Genomic DNA, 13098 nt, shown 5'->3' with positions numbered 1-13098 from the left:
AGCCTGACAATAGCCCTGAAATTTCTAGAGACAAATAGTTCATATATTTTCAGTTTGATGGCACATTAGTCATGAATTGTTGTTTTCTCTGAATGTGATAAAAGATCAGCTCAAATGAGCTTCTGTACAAAGAGGAGTTTGATAGGATATGGGAATTGCTTATATCATCAAAGGAAACTGACAGCCAAACCCACTTGAGAAACTATAATGAGAGACCAAAATGTCTCAAGGATCTGTGTTTTGTCTCTGCTTCTCTCTCCTGTCGACTTCTTTATCACTACACACTGGCCCACATTTCACATCTTGCTGTTCCCACAACTAGAACGGGACCGGGACTGACTCTCTCTTGGTCCCAAGGTTAAATAATCACAGCCAGGGAAGGGCTGTGATTGGTTCAACTGGCGCAAGCACGTCACTCCTGGAGGCAAAAGCCCTCAGATATCTGGAAAAGTTTTATCAAATTGTATTGAGCGGTTGACTTTAAATCATCTCTTTTGTGCAATGCAACTCTTGATGATTTCCCAGTGCACATGTTGCCTTTGGAAAAACGGGTGCTTTGATTACGGTGTTTGCTTCCCTCAACAGAACCTTTCTGGCACGAGTGGAAATATCCATTTCAGCAAAGACATCTGCCATTTTTTTAAAGTGGGTGGGATATTCTGCTTAAATCCTGTGTTAAATGCTATTATTTAAAGAATATTTAGTACTGCGAATAATTTATAGATTTAATAAGACTACATTATCGTTTCTAGCAAGAAAAAAGCTGTTTTAATATACTTTTTATTTATTGAGGAATTAAAGCTGAGGTTTTAGCGGGGGAAGTTGATTACAGTAGCTCTGGGCTAAGTCCCCATATTTTAAAATAGGAATGAGTGCTGGTAGTATATGTCACCATCTTTGAAAAAGCCAAGTATCGATTGCAACAGAAAAGCAAGCCGGATTCTACCATTAGGTTCAGCCTTGTTTCATTCAACCGTCCTTCACAGATCGTAATTGTCTTGTCCACTCCCCACTTCCGTTTCGTTGAGGATGACGAGCACTTCATTTGCATCTACTCCTTTGCCTCCTTCGAGGGATGCGGACTGACTCTGAAAGACCAACCTTGATCTCACGGAGGGTGAGACGTAGAGGCAGACAGGCCTGAATTCAAGTTTTACACACAGCCACTTCCTATGTGGGACTGAATAGGATACTCGACATTATAAAGTTAGTATGTTCTCATTTGTAAAACTGGGATGATGCTATTACCCAGAGTTGTTTGGGGTATTTTTTTTTAACCTTAAAAATGTTTTTATTGGAATATAATTGTTTTACTATATTGTGTTAGTTTCTGCTGTACAGTGAGTCAATCAGCTGTATGATTAATGTATACCCCTCACTCTTGAACCTCCCCCTCCAACCTCCCCATCCCACCCCGCTGGGTCATCGCAGAGCCCTGAACTGAGGTTTTAAAGGACGGCACATGATGACTTGGTAGGGTTGTATTTCGTCCCAGCCATGCTGACCTCCTTCCCTTTGCTGGGTCATCTGACTCCCTCTTGGTCCCCTCTGCTCCCCCAGCACGGGGTGGGCAGAGGGCATTGAGGGAGAGGCTGACCACACCCACGTTAGCCTGACTTCCAGGGGCACCGTTAACCCCAGGGATCCCTTTCCTCTCTGTTGCTTTCACATGAACTGCAGGTCACTGTCAGTCAGCTGGCCTGTCACAGTGCGAGCACCGCTCTAAAATGGAGTGTCCACCTGTCCTGCTAGTCCAGCTCCCTAATGAGGTGAGAAGCCGGCCTTGAGCACAAGACTGCCCTTTTAAAACCTATGACTTGGGACTCCCCTGGTGGTCCAATGGTTAGAACTTCCAGTGCAGGGGTCAAGGGTTCAGTCCCTGTTTGGGGAACTGAGATTGCACAGGCTGCAGGGTGAGGCCAAAAAAGAAATCAATAAACCGCATGACTTAGGCGTTTCAGTCCTGTGTCCTCTCGCCTTCCTTGTTTACTTTTTCTCTCTCTCTCTCTTTTCTATTTTAAAGAGGAGGTTGGGAGTGGGTAGGGAGGGTGTTATGGGATTTTAGCTCCCCGACCAGGGATTGAACCCAGGCCCTCGGCAGTGAGAGCACAGAGTCCTAACCACTGGACCACCAGGGAATTCCCCCAAGTCAACTTTTGTGTTCATTCCAAGAACCCATGTCCTTGGAGAACATTTCTTAGAAGGAAGTAATAGCGTTGGTGTAAAAGCATAAGCATGATTGGAGGGACTCTGCTCTGTGACGTGAGAGGTTGGCTGACCTGGGCCCCGGGAGTGGCAGGAAAGAGAAGCAACCAGCCATCAGAAAGAGTGCCATGTAAACACTCAGGCACCAGCATCCTCATCCAAGAAGCTGCTACGAATGTCAAGCGCGTCGTCATTGCTGAGGCAGGCTCAGAGGCCAGCCAAGCTCTAGGCTGTGCCAGTGGAAGGATGAAACGCTGCTGTCGTTTTCTCTGCTCATTAACGTCCAGTTTCCTGAGGTGACACGGCTCCTAGTGCGAGAAGAAAGCAAACGTGTCTTTGTCCTTCTCTGGCTCTTCATGTCAAGCTTAGCTTTACGACAGATGAGCCCAGGCTCATTCCAATGACTTATCCATGTCAACAAAAATGGCAGAAAGAATCTTTAGGGCAGGACCTACACTTAGACGTGGATGAACACGGGATACGCTGTGGCATTTGGACCTCTTGGATGGTCAAGAATCCTGCCCTTTCCAGCACAACTGAAGGGATGACAGTGACCGGCTGCCTCGGGAAATTCTATGGAGGTTCCTGAGAATGTCCACAGGCGCTGTGAGCAGCTCCACCCAGACCTGTCTGCTGCTGAAACTGTATATTCGTCTAGCCCAGGGCTCAACCGCCCAGGCCCGGGGCCAAGGATGGTCCTATTTCTGTTGAGAAAGGTCAGGAATGCTTTCCATTTAATCCTGTCTCAGATAACATTCAGATGCTTTAGCCCATAAAAATAAATTCAATTCTTGGAGGTCTAATGTGTGTTTGGGTCTTTATATATAGACAGTGGGGACTATATTTCAATATTGGCTTTAATAGAAAAAGCAGGCCCTGCGTGTCTGTAAAATGAAGCCATTGAAGCCATTTTAAAGCCTATAATTATCTTGATAATGCAATAGAATGGGAGATGCAATAGAATTCAATAACATAATGTAGATTTTTAAAAATTCTAAAGACAATATTTGGATTGATCATTTAAATACAGTTCAAGCAGGCCTAACTTTATTTCTCACTTAGAAAAAGGTAAGAAAACCGTTTCTGATTGCTGTCGATCCAGGCCATGAATGAATAGCCATTCCTGCCACAGGAAAATTGAATTTCTCTAGAGACCTTTGCATTGTGGCAAAGGCAGCAACTTATGAATTTGTCCGGAGCGCCACCTAGTGGAGAGAAGTATTGCTGCAGAAACCTCCGCGGGTAATGGTGTTTAAATTTCTTCTCAAGAGAAATCAGAATTTCTTGTTAATAGAAACAATGTGAAACCCTTTTTTAAATCTCTAGTTTGTAAACGTAAATCTCAGTTTTCTCTAACCTGTAGTCTGTAAATGATTTTTCCAATCTGTTTTTGTTGTTCCGTCATTCTTTGTGCGACTTCCCTGTCCTTCACCATCTTCCTGAGTTTGCTCAAACTCGTGTCCATTGAGTCAGTGAAGCCATCCAACCATCTCATCCTCTGTTGCTCCCTTCTCCTCTTGCCCTCAGTCTTTCCCAGCATCAGGATTTTTTTCCCAATGAGTATAAATGTTTTACCTCAGTAAATACAGCATACTGAATGTAACCATTTCTTAGGTAAGTCAGAATCCGATCGTGCTTTTTGAAATGAGGTCACTGGTTGATTAAATTATAGGTTATAATTATTTAAGTGGCACATTCAGGTATATATGTGTGTGTGCGCGCATAGGCATGTATACACAAATGTGTGTAGGGTATATAGTCACTTCCTTATAAAAGCATGCAGAATGTGCTCTGCCACCCATTGGAAAGTTTGCCACTCATTCAAAATGACCCTGACACTGGGAAAGATTGAAGGCAGGAGGAAAATGGGATGACAGAGGATGAGATGATTGGAAGGTATCACCGACTTGATGGACATGAGTTTGAATAAACTCTGGGAGTTGGTGATGGACAGGGAGGCCTGCTGTGCTTCGGTCCTTGGGTTTGCAAAGAGTCAGAGATGACTGAGCAACTGAACTGAACCGAACTTGCCACCAAAACTGCCCTGCTGTGAGCCCCCGTGAGGGCAGGGGCCACTGCATATGGAGGTTTGTAGCCTGTGGCTGCAGATTTAAAGCTGTGGTTCTCAACCTTGACTGTATTTTGGAATCCTCAGGAGAGCTTTCAAAAAACAGTGATGCCAGGTCGCACCCCCAGAGACTCTGATTTAATTGGTGTATAGAAGGTGCTGAGTATTGGGAATTTTAAACACTCCCCAGATGATTCTAATGTGCCCTCAATAACTTCTCCCAAGTGCAGAAACGGCAGTATCACTCCTCTGAGAGAGCAGAAGCCAGCAAGAAGGAAGAGGGTAATGAAAAGGAGGCTGGGAACTTGCCTGCAACCTCATGGCCCTGGTGGCTCAGAAGGTAAAGAATCCACCAGCAACACAGGAGACACAGGTTCAATTCCTGGACATAACTGAGTGACCAACACATACACAAGTACCTGGTTATTAACTGGTTACCTAGTGCTGTTAACTGGCAATTAACTGGTTACCTGGTGCTACTCACCACCCAGTGTGAGAACAGTGTTACGGGTATTCTTCTAGCCTGCCAGTCACAGGTGGTTGAACGAAAGGAAGAGCATGAGGACATCAGAAAGCTCCAGAAACGAACCTCTCATTGGTTTACAAGCTAGCACTGAAAAGTGTTCACAAAAGGGAAATAAATTAATAAAGAGTATATGTTTAATTTCAGTAGTAATTATATGTGTACAAATAAACATATCTTCCCTCCTAATTACCATAAAAATTATTTTAATGATATTCAGTGTTAACAGGGCGAGAGTGAAACTCATCTTCCATTGACTGTATCCGCTTTGGAAAATAATTGAGCAGCACGGGTCAGGGCTGATAAAAATGTTTCCTGTTTATCCGAAGAGATGATACAAATGAGCTTACAAAACAGAAAGAGACTCACAGACTTAGAGAATGAACCTACGGTTGCCAGGAGAAGAATGAGGAGAAGGGATAGTTAGAGAGTTTGGGATGGATATGTAGACATTGCTGTATTTAAAATGGATAACCAACAAGGACCTACTATACAGCACATAGAACTCTGCTCCATATTATGTGGCAGCCTGGATGGGAGGGGAGTTTGGGGGAAAATGGATACATGTCCATGTACGGTTGAGTCCCTTCACTGTTCATCTGAAACTATCACAACACCGGTTAATTAGCTATATCCCAATACGAAAAAAAAAAAGTTTCCTGTTTAACCACCTAATTCCCCTGAAAATCTGAGGAAACATTTTATAATATGGGAAAATCTACATGGATGAAAAGGTTAATCATAATTATTCTTAATAGTACAATATAAGAAATAGTCAAAGTATAAACAGTAAGAGAAAGGTTAAAAAGATAAATCACATATCCATTGGGTAGAACATTATGCAGCCATTATAAACATTGTTAGAAATGAAAATGTTTCGTATCAAAATCTTTATGCTCTAATGCTAAGTAAGGGCTTCCCAGATGGCACTAGTGGTAAAGAATCCACCTGCCAATGCAGGAGACCTGAGACTCAGGTTCGATCCCTGGGTTGGGTAGATCCCCTGGAGGAGGGCATGGCAACCCAGTCCAGTATTCTTGCCTGGAGAACCCCCACGGACAGAGGAGCCTGGTGGGCTACAGTCCACAGGGTCTCGAAGAGTCAGACAGGACTGAAGTGGCTTAGCACACAGCACAGGGGATGAATGAGGGGCAGGAATGGAGAGTCCTGGGGCTCTGCAGGCACCTCCAAGCTCTGATTCTGTAAAGTGCTCTTCCTCCCTAAAGAAAGCAGGTGTTACTTAACAAAAACTCTCCCAAAGTGCAAGGAGTTGACCAACCTCAGCCAGATGGACAATTCCAGGGAAAAAAACCACCGCAAAATGCCAAGAAGACACAGGAGCAGCAGAGAAAGAGGATCCTTGAACGGGATGCCAATTCTGTTTGATGAGTCAGGAGTGGGACCTAGAAGGTACAGGTTTTGAAAAGCACCCAGAAAATGTTGGGAACCAATGAAATTTGACAACTGGTGCTCCAGATGTCCTTTGCTTATCTCCTGCCAAGTGTAAGGTTTCACAAAGTCCTCTCTCATACATCCTGCTCTGCCCACACTCATGCCTCTGGCTTTTTTTTTTTTTTCAGGGCTGAGCTATTTGCAACAATCTATTGAGCTTCAATCTGTATTTACCCACTGCATCTCCCATGCTGGTACCGGAACAGTGGTTCCTAAACTTAAGCGTGCGTCAGGATAGGCTGGGTGCCGTGACACAACACACAGATTCCCAGATCCCATGACCGGAATTTCTGATTCTGAAGGCTGGGGTTGGGGATGAAAATTTGGATTTTTCATCAGGTTCTTGGGGGAGGCTGTTCCTGGTGGTCCGGACACTTTGAGAAGCGCTGTACTGGAAGGGTCATCCTAAAGCAGATGCTGAGTTTGTCCATCACCTGAAGACTTGTGTGTTTACAGCAGAAAGCCCAGCCACTGAGCAGAGTCCAAAGACACTGTAGCTTTTCCAGAGACTTCCTTCTCCTGTTCACATCTCTGGCTCAAGCCCACCAAGCACTTCCCCGTATGCACCAAACACTACCCCATGCTGCGTTCCTTCACACTTGCAGTCTTTGCAGATACAAGTCTCTCTCCGGAGAGATTCTTCTATTTCTATACTGGGTCAACTCCCACTCATCAGTCAAGATTCTGCTGGAATGTCACTTTCTCCACGAAACCGTCACAGGATCCTTCAGAAATAGCATTTTTCTCTCTCTGCTTCTCTGTGCCTCTGATTTGGAATACAGCACATTGCATTTTTTTAAAAAAAGATTTCTTTGATGTGGACCTTTGAAAAAGTTTTTACTGAATTTGTTGCAACATTGCTTCGTCTTTCTTTAATGTTTTGGTTTTCTGGCCAAAAGGCATGTGGGAACCCATACCCCTTCTACTGGAAGCTGAAGTCCGAACCACTGGACCTTCAGGAAAGTCCCCCAGTGCATTGCATTTTGATCCTCTGAATATCTCGATTACCTGCAGAATTCGCTAATTCATCATCAGCATTTCAGATAAAGATAAATTATATTCTTTATTGCTTATTCTCTATATCCCAAAGACCTAGCACAAAAGACATGCTAAATTCACACTTGTTGCCTGAAAGATGGGAGAATCAAGGACACTAGTTAGGCAAAGGGTTGTTTGATTTTTTCCTAAAGCCTAAAAGTACTTAAAGTGAAAAAGCAGAATCATTCTTTAGATGGCAGTTGAGCTATCAGTTACCTAGCTCTGGAAACTGTTTAAGGCTGGACACTGTGGGAAATACACAAATTTCCATAATGAACATCCTTAGAACACTATACTCTCTACAGAAGGATTAATGTCACGTTTTCCATTCCTTGCCCAAACCTCCCAAAAAGACTTTAGTATTTAAAATCTGATGCAAAAGAGTTTGGGTGTGATTTCTCTCTCCTCTAAGCAAATATACAGCAAATAAAAAATTTTCATCTGACAAGAGAAATGGTTTGATAATACTCATCACATTTGAAATATAGGACATGTAATTTGGAGGATAGAAGCCCCAAATCTTTCCTTTTTATTTATATTAGTGCAAATATTTTAGGGCTTAAAGACAAATACACGGCCACTGGAGAAACTTAGCCTGGTTCACAAAAACAAATTACAATCATCCATTTTCAGGGCTCTAAAATATTGGCTGCTGCTTCTACTGCTGCTAAGTCACGTGTCCGACTCTGTGCAACTCCATAGACCGCAGCCCACCAGGCTCCCCCGTCCCTGGGATTCTCCAGGCAAGAACACTGGAGTGGGTTGCCATTTCCTTCTCCAATGCATGAAAGTGAAAAGTGAAAGTGAAGTCGCTCAGTTGTGTCCGACTCAGCGACCCCATGGACTGCAGCCTTTCAGGCTCCTCCGTCCATGGGATTTTCCAGGCAAGAGTACTGGAGTGGGGTGCCATTGCCTTCTCCAAAAATATTGGCTAGGCTGAGGAAATTCCAAATTTATAGACTATTCTGAGTGAAGATGTTTTTCTCTCACTGGTTGGTATTTTATAATACGTGTCATCGTGTTCAGCCTTGTAGGATTTATATTAGGAATCATACCTTCAGATAAAAGCCGGATCAAGGAAAGGGGATAGTTGGCAGAGTATTTGTCAGTGAATGATTCACAAAAAATGAGTTCGTTTGTTCTGAGTTTCAATCTTCTTTTTCAATAAAGACCTTGACCAAGGGCTTGGAGATCTGCCCCTGCTTGTTTGTACTTCAAAAGGGCAAAGTACTCTATGTCACGAGGGCGAGGTGAGACTGGCCAGTTGAGAAACATTCTGGGATGTAACCACTAATTCAACGTAGAGTAATCATTCATTCACTCATTCAACAAGTTCTTATTGGTGGCCAATTGCTTGCAAGGCCCCCTTGTTGGCCCTAAAGATACAGCAATGACAAAACAGACACAAGTCTTCTCCCGTGTGGGTCTCACACTCTAGCTGGGGAAAGAGGAGTAATAAAATGTGTGTGCGTGTATGTGCACGTACATGAACGCACATGTGTGTGCATAAACCACCCCAGAATAAAGCTTCGTGCTGGCTAAAGAATTATGGGAGTGGCTAGACTACAGTTTTCATCCAGGGAAAAGCTCATTGGCTGTCCCACCTGGAGAGGGGAAAGAGTGACCAATCAGCTGTCTGGGGGAGGAGCCCTCCAGGCAGAAGGAACAAAATGTACAAAGATTCTGCGGTGGGATCACATAGAGGGACTAGTGTGACTGGAGGGAATGAAGGGAGAGTATTAGAAAATGAGATCCAAGAGAACAGGATGGTGAGGTGGGGGCTGGAGTCTGGTCTTACATGGCCTTGTAGACCTCTATTTTGGCTTTTACTTGGTATGAGATGAGAAGACTTTGTAATGTTGAGTAGCAAAGCGATAATAAGATCTCTCCTATTTTAGAATTGTCAATCTGGCTGCTATCTTCAGAGTCAACTGAAGGGAGAAGGGGCAGAAGCCGGGAGATGAATTAGAGGGCTATGACAACAATTCAGGTGAGAGATGGGTTTGGCTCAGACAGGGATTTAGTGTAGGTGGTGAAAAGTGATCAGACTCTGGATATAATTTGAAAGAAGAGCTGACAGGATCTGCTAAAGGCCCAGGTAGAAAACGTGAGAGAAAGAGAGAAGTCATGGATGCTGTCAGGGTTTGTTTGGGGAGGAGTGGTAAAGGGAATGGCTTTGAGAGGGAGAGAGCTCTATTTGGAACATGTTGAGATGCTGATGGCACAGCCAAATGAAGCCTAGACTTAAGGAAGATATAAATTTGGCGATCCTCTGCATGTAGCTGTTATTTAAAGCCATCAGACAGAATGAATGCTATTAAGGTGAGTAAAGTAATAATAATAAGCAGAAACAACGATTAAATAGAGTTGGGAAACCTGAAGGAGGAGCTCTCACACCCTGGGACATGCTTGACCCAGCAGGAAGAAAAAGATCCTTTCCCGACAAGGACTCTGCTGACTTTCTTTCCTCTTATAAAAGTTTTCCACTGCTCTGGGGCGGGGTGGGGTGGGGGCTTGCATGTGGCCTGCCATGGTTGCACACCCCAAATTTCAATTCTCTGTTGATCCCAACTTAACCCATTTTTATTGGAGAAATGTCTGGTAGTCTGTTTGTTTCAGGTCAAAAGTGTGTAGATAGAAAAGAGGACAAGTACAAAGTAAATGTTCTGAGCTCTCTAGTGGAAAAGATCAGGGGCATAAGAAAGTCAAGGAACCAAATGAAGAAGCGAAGGATGTAGGAAGGATCTTCCACAAGGACATTGAAATCATCAAGAATTAAGAGAAATGTTGGAGAATGTAATAGTGACCCAGAAGCTAAAATATTCATGAGATAGACCATCCAAAGTTTTGATTATTATACAGTCAAGTAGAAGGACTGAAAAATGCTATAAACTCCAGTAGATTGTTAGTCTACAGTGGAGACACATATTGACTTCTATTAACTATCCTTTAGTGCCACCTGCTGGACACAGACCAAAGCAAATAACTACAGAAGGATGAACCTTTTAAAGAAAGTCCTTGTGATTAAGAAAATTTCACAGAAAATAAAAAAGTTCTTAGTGTACTGAGAGTAATTAGATAGTAACTTTTCAATTTCACCAAGCTTTGTTTCTTAAATATCTAAGGAAAAATAGAGAAAAGGAGGATGTATAAAGAGGGAAGAAATTTGGAGATTAAAAAGTAGGCACACAAAGGGAAAAAAAAAGAAGTGGAAAGAGAAGGATTGTTTGATTATTCTATGATTTGTCTTTTGGAAAATGTACTATCCACTTTAGAAATTGGGACATACACTATCCAATTTTGAAAGTCTCATGTATACACGTGCTTTCCCCTCCCCAAGGGGTTAAATTTTCATAATCAGGTCTCCCACCTTACATATTGCTGGTGACATGCCTATCCTACCACTGTATTTAGGACAGGGCCTGGCAAAGAGTAGATGGTTAATATTCAAAGACTGGAGTAAGAAGAAACAACAGTAAAGATATTTTAAACAAACTCACAGACAAGTAAAACAGGCCTAGTGGTTACCAATGGGGAGAAGGAATGGGGGAGAGGCAGTAAAGGGGTATGAGATTAAGAGATACAAACAACTCTGTGTAAAATAGATAAGCAACAGGCATATATTGCAGCACAGGGAAATACAGCCATTATTTTGTAGTAACTTTAAATGGAGTAGAATCTATAAAAATAGTGAATCACTATGTTGGGTACCTGAAACTAACATAGTACTGTAAGTCAACTATACTTCAGTTAAGAAAAGAGTGTAGACAGTTGTGCAACAATATGAATATACTTATTACCAAATTGTGCACTAAAAAATGTTAAGATGGTGCACGTTATGTGACTTTCAACTCAGAAATTTAAAACTATAAAATAATCTTATTCATTATTTTTTAAAAGACTTTTTTAAAATGTAGACCACTTTTAAAGTCTTTATTGAATTTTTTACAGTATTGCTTCTGTATTATTTTTTGGTTTCTTGGCCCTGAGGTATGTGGGATCTTCTTAGCTCCCTGACTAGGAACCACACACTTCCTGCGTTGGAAGACGAAGTCTTAACCATTGGACCACCAGGGAAGCCCCATAAAAACTATAAAATAATTTTAAAAGGGCAGCATGAAGGGTCCTTGGAGCGATGGAAATAGCCTGGGTCTTGATTGAATTGATGTAGACATCCTGGCTGTGGTATTGTATTACACCACAGTCTTGCAGGATGTTACCTCTGGGAAAGTCTGGATAAAGAGCACATTGTATTTCACTGTATTATTTCTTACAATTGCAAAATAAAAAGTTCAATTAAAAAAGACTATCTAATAGAATGATTTGGTATTGACAATAAACTGCCTCAAGACCAGAGCATAGACCAGTGAATAAATTAGATGTTGCTTTGTTGTAGACAGGGTTGCACTAGAGAAGTTCCTCTTTCTAGCACCTAATTGGCAGGCCCCTAGCACCTGAAGTCAAGGACGAACGTCCAAGTGAATTTCTCTACATCAGCTGCAGCTGGTAACTGCTTGTTTGGTTTTTTTTCTGGTGTGAATTTCCCTCATTCAAGTTGTACAGATTTCAACAAGTCTAGAAGGACAAAGGGATAAATTATCCTTTTTTGGAGAATTAAATAAAATAAATGGTTCCAAGTATTCTGGACTAATCAGCAATTGCTCATTGCCATAATATGCCTCTGGAAATTGCAATTTCCTGCATTGCTAAAAATCAAAATGTTCATTTTATAGAATTTATGAGATGAAATTTAAGACTAATAAGCTGGTATTTTGGTGTTGACTGTAAAATTGTTTGCAATAACTTACTGCCAAATTGAAAATAACCAAATCCTCCAATAAACAAGCATTTGTTAAATATATGATAGCATATTTCAACTTTTTAAAAATTGCTAACTCCTTAAGTGGTTTAAAAAATATATTTTTATAATTTTGAATCGCATGTGAGGAAAAAAGCCCTCATTTTAAATTTAAAATATGAAACACACATTTTAGGGTCAATATATTAAGTGTTAGAAAATTTCTTAAAAATACAATAGATGAATCATGTGTGGAGATTATTAGTTAATGAAAATAGTTAGGGAGTCTTAAACAAAACAGTGTATATATACCCTACATATTTTGTTTCAACCTAAAACAATTATATATACTTTCACTTGAAAATGAAAGTATAAATGTTTTACTTTCACTTGAAAATGGACGGTAAAGAACTTGCCTGCAATTCAGTAGACCCAGGTTCAATCCCTGGGTCAGGAAGATCTCCTGGAGAACTGAATGGCAACCCACTCCAGTATTCTTGAATGGAGAATTACATGGACAGAGGAGACTGGCAGGTGGCTGTCCATGGGGTTGCAAAGAGTCGGGCACAACTGAGCGACTAACATTTTCACTTGAAAGCACTTTGATGTAACACGGAAGCGTGGTCGGAATTCTTACAAAGATCGAATCGTAATGTATTACCTATAATTGCAGGTTTAGTTTTCTTGAATTGGAGGGTGAAATTTGTACATTTTATGAAACCATATGAATATAAGCTTCAAAGATTTCTTTTTTTTTACAATCTTGTCTATTCCTTTAGATCATATTTAAGAAAAAATGCTTTTCAAAATTAAATGTAATAGCTAGTAGTTGGGCTGGATGCCACAGGCTTATGAGCCTTCTAGACGAAAGAAAGCCCAGAGACAGTGACAGAAACATCAACCGCTACTAGACACAGAGATGCAACCGCTGTCTAAACAACCGCTCTATATGTCTGAACCAAAAGGTCTATGTTTCTAGGTGTCTGAAACAAAAGGGCGTAGAGTGACACCCCA

General features: G+C 41.7%; 1 long non-coding RNA gene and 1 other non-coding gene across 3 annotated transcripts; one reads left to right on the top strand and one right to left on the bottom strand.

Moving 5' to 3' along the window:
• Nucleotides 1-2065: 2065 nt before the first annotated feature.
• On the bottom strand, nucleotides 2066-2138 carry TRNAE-CUC (transfer RNA glutamic acid (anticodon CUC)). The gene has a single exon. It is a non-coding gene; the product is annotated as a tRNA-Glu (tRNA).
• An 80-nt stretch (nucleotides 2139-2218) lies between these two features.
• Nucleotides 2219-8798, top strand: LOC138984986 (uncharacterized). Of its 2 annotated transcripts, none has more exons than XR_011462221.1 (4): nucleotides 2219-2921; nucleotides 3268-3447; nucleotides 4499-4613; nucleotides 6377-8798. It is a non-coding gene; the product is annotated as an uncharacterized lncRNA (long non-coding RNA). The 2 variants fall into 2 exon arrangements; XR_011462220.1 differs by having other exon boundaries at nucleotides 2220-2921; nucleotides 4504-4613.
• The last annotated feature ends 4300 nt before the right edge of the window (nucleotides 8799-13098 follow it).

The sequence above is a fragment of the Bos mutus genome, chromosome 23 (genome assembly GCF_027580195.1).
Source record: "Bos mutus isolate GX-2022 chromosome 23, NWIPB_WYAK_1.1, whole genome shotgun sequence".
NCBI lineage: Eukaryota > Metazoa > Chordata > Mammalia > Artiodactyla > Bovidae > Bos > Bos mutus.
This window is presented reverse-complemented; position numbering and strand designations above follow the sequence as displayed.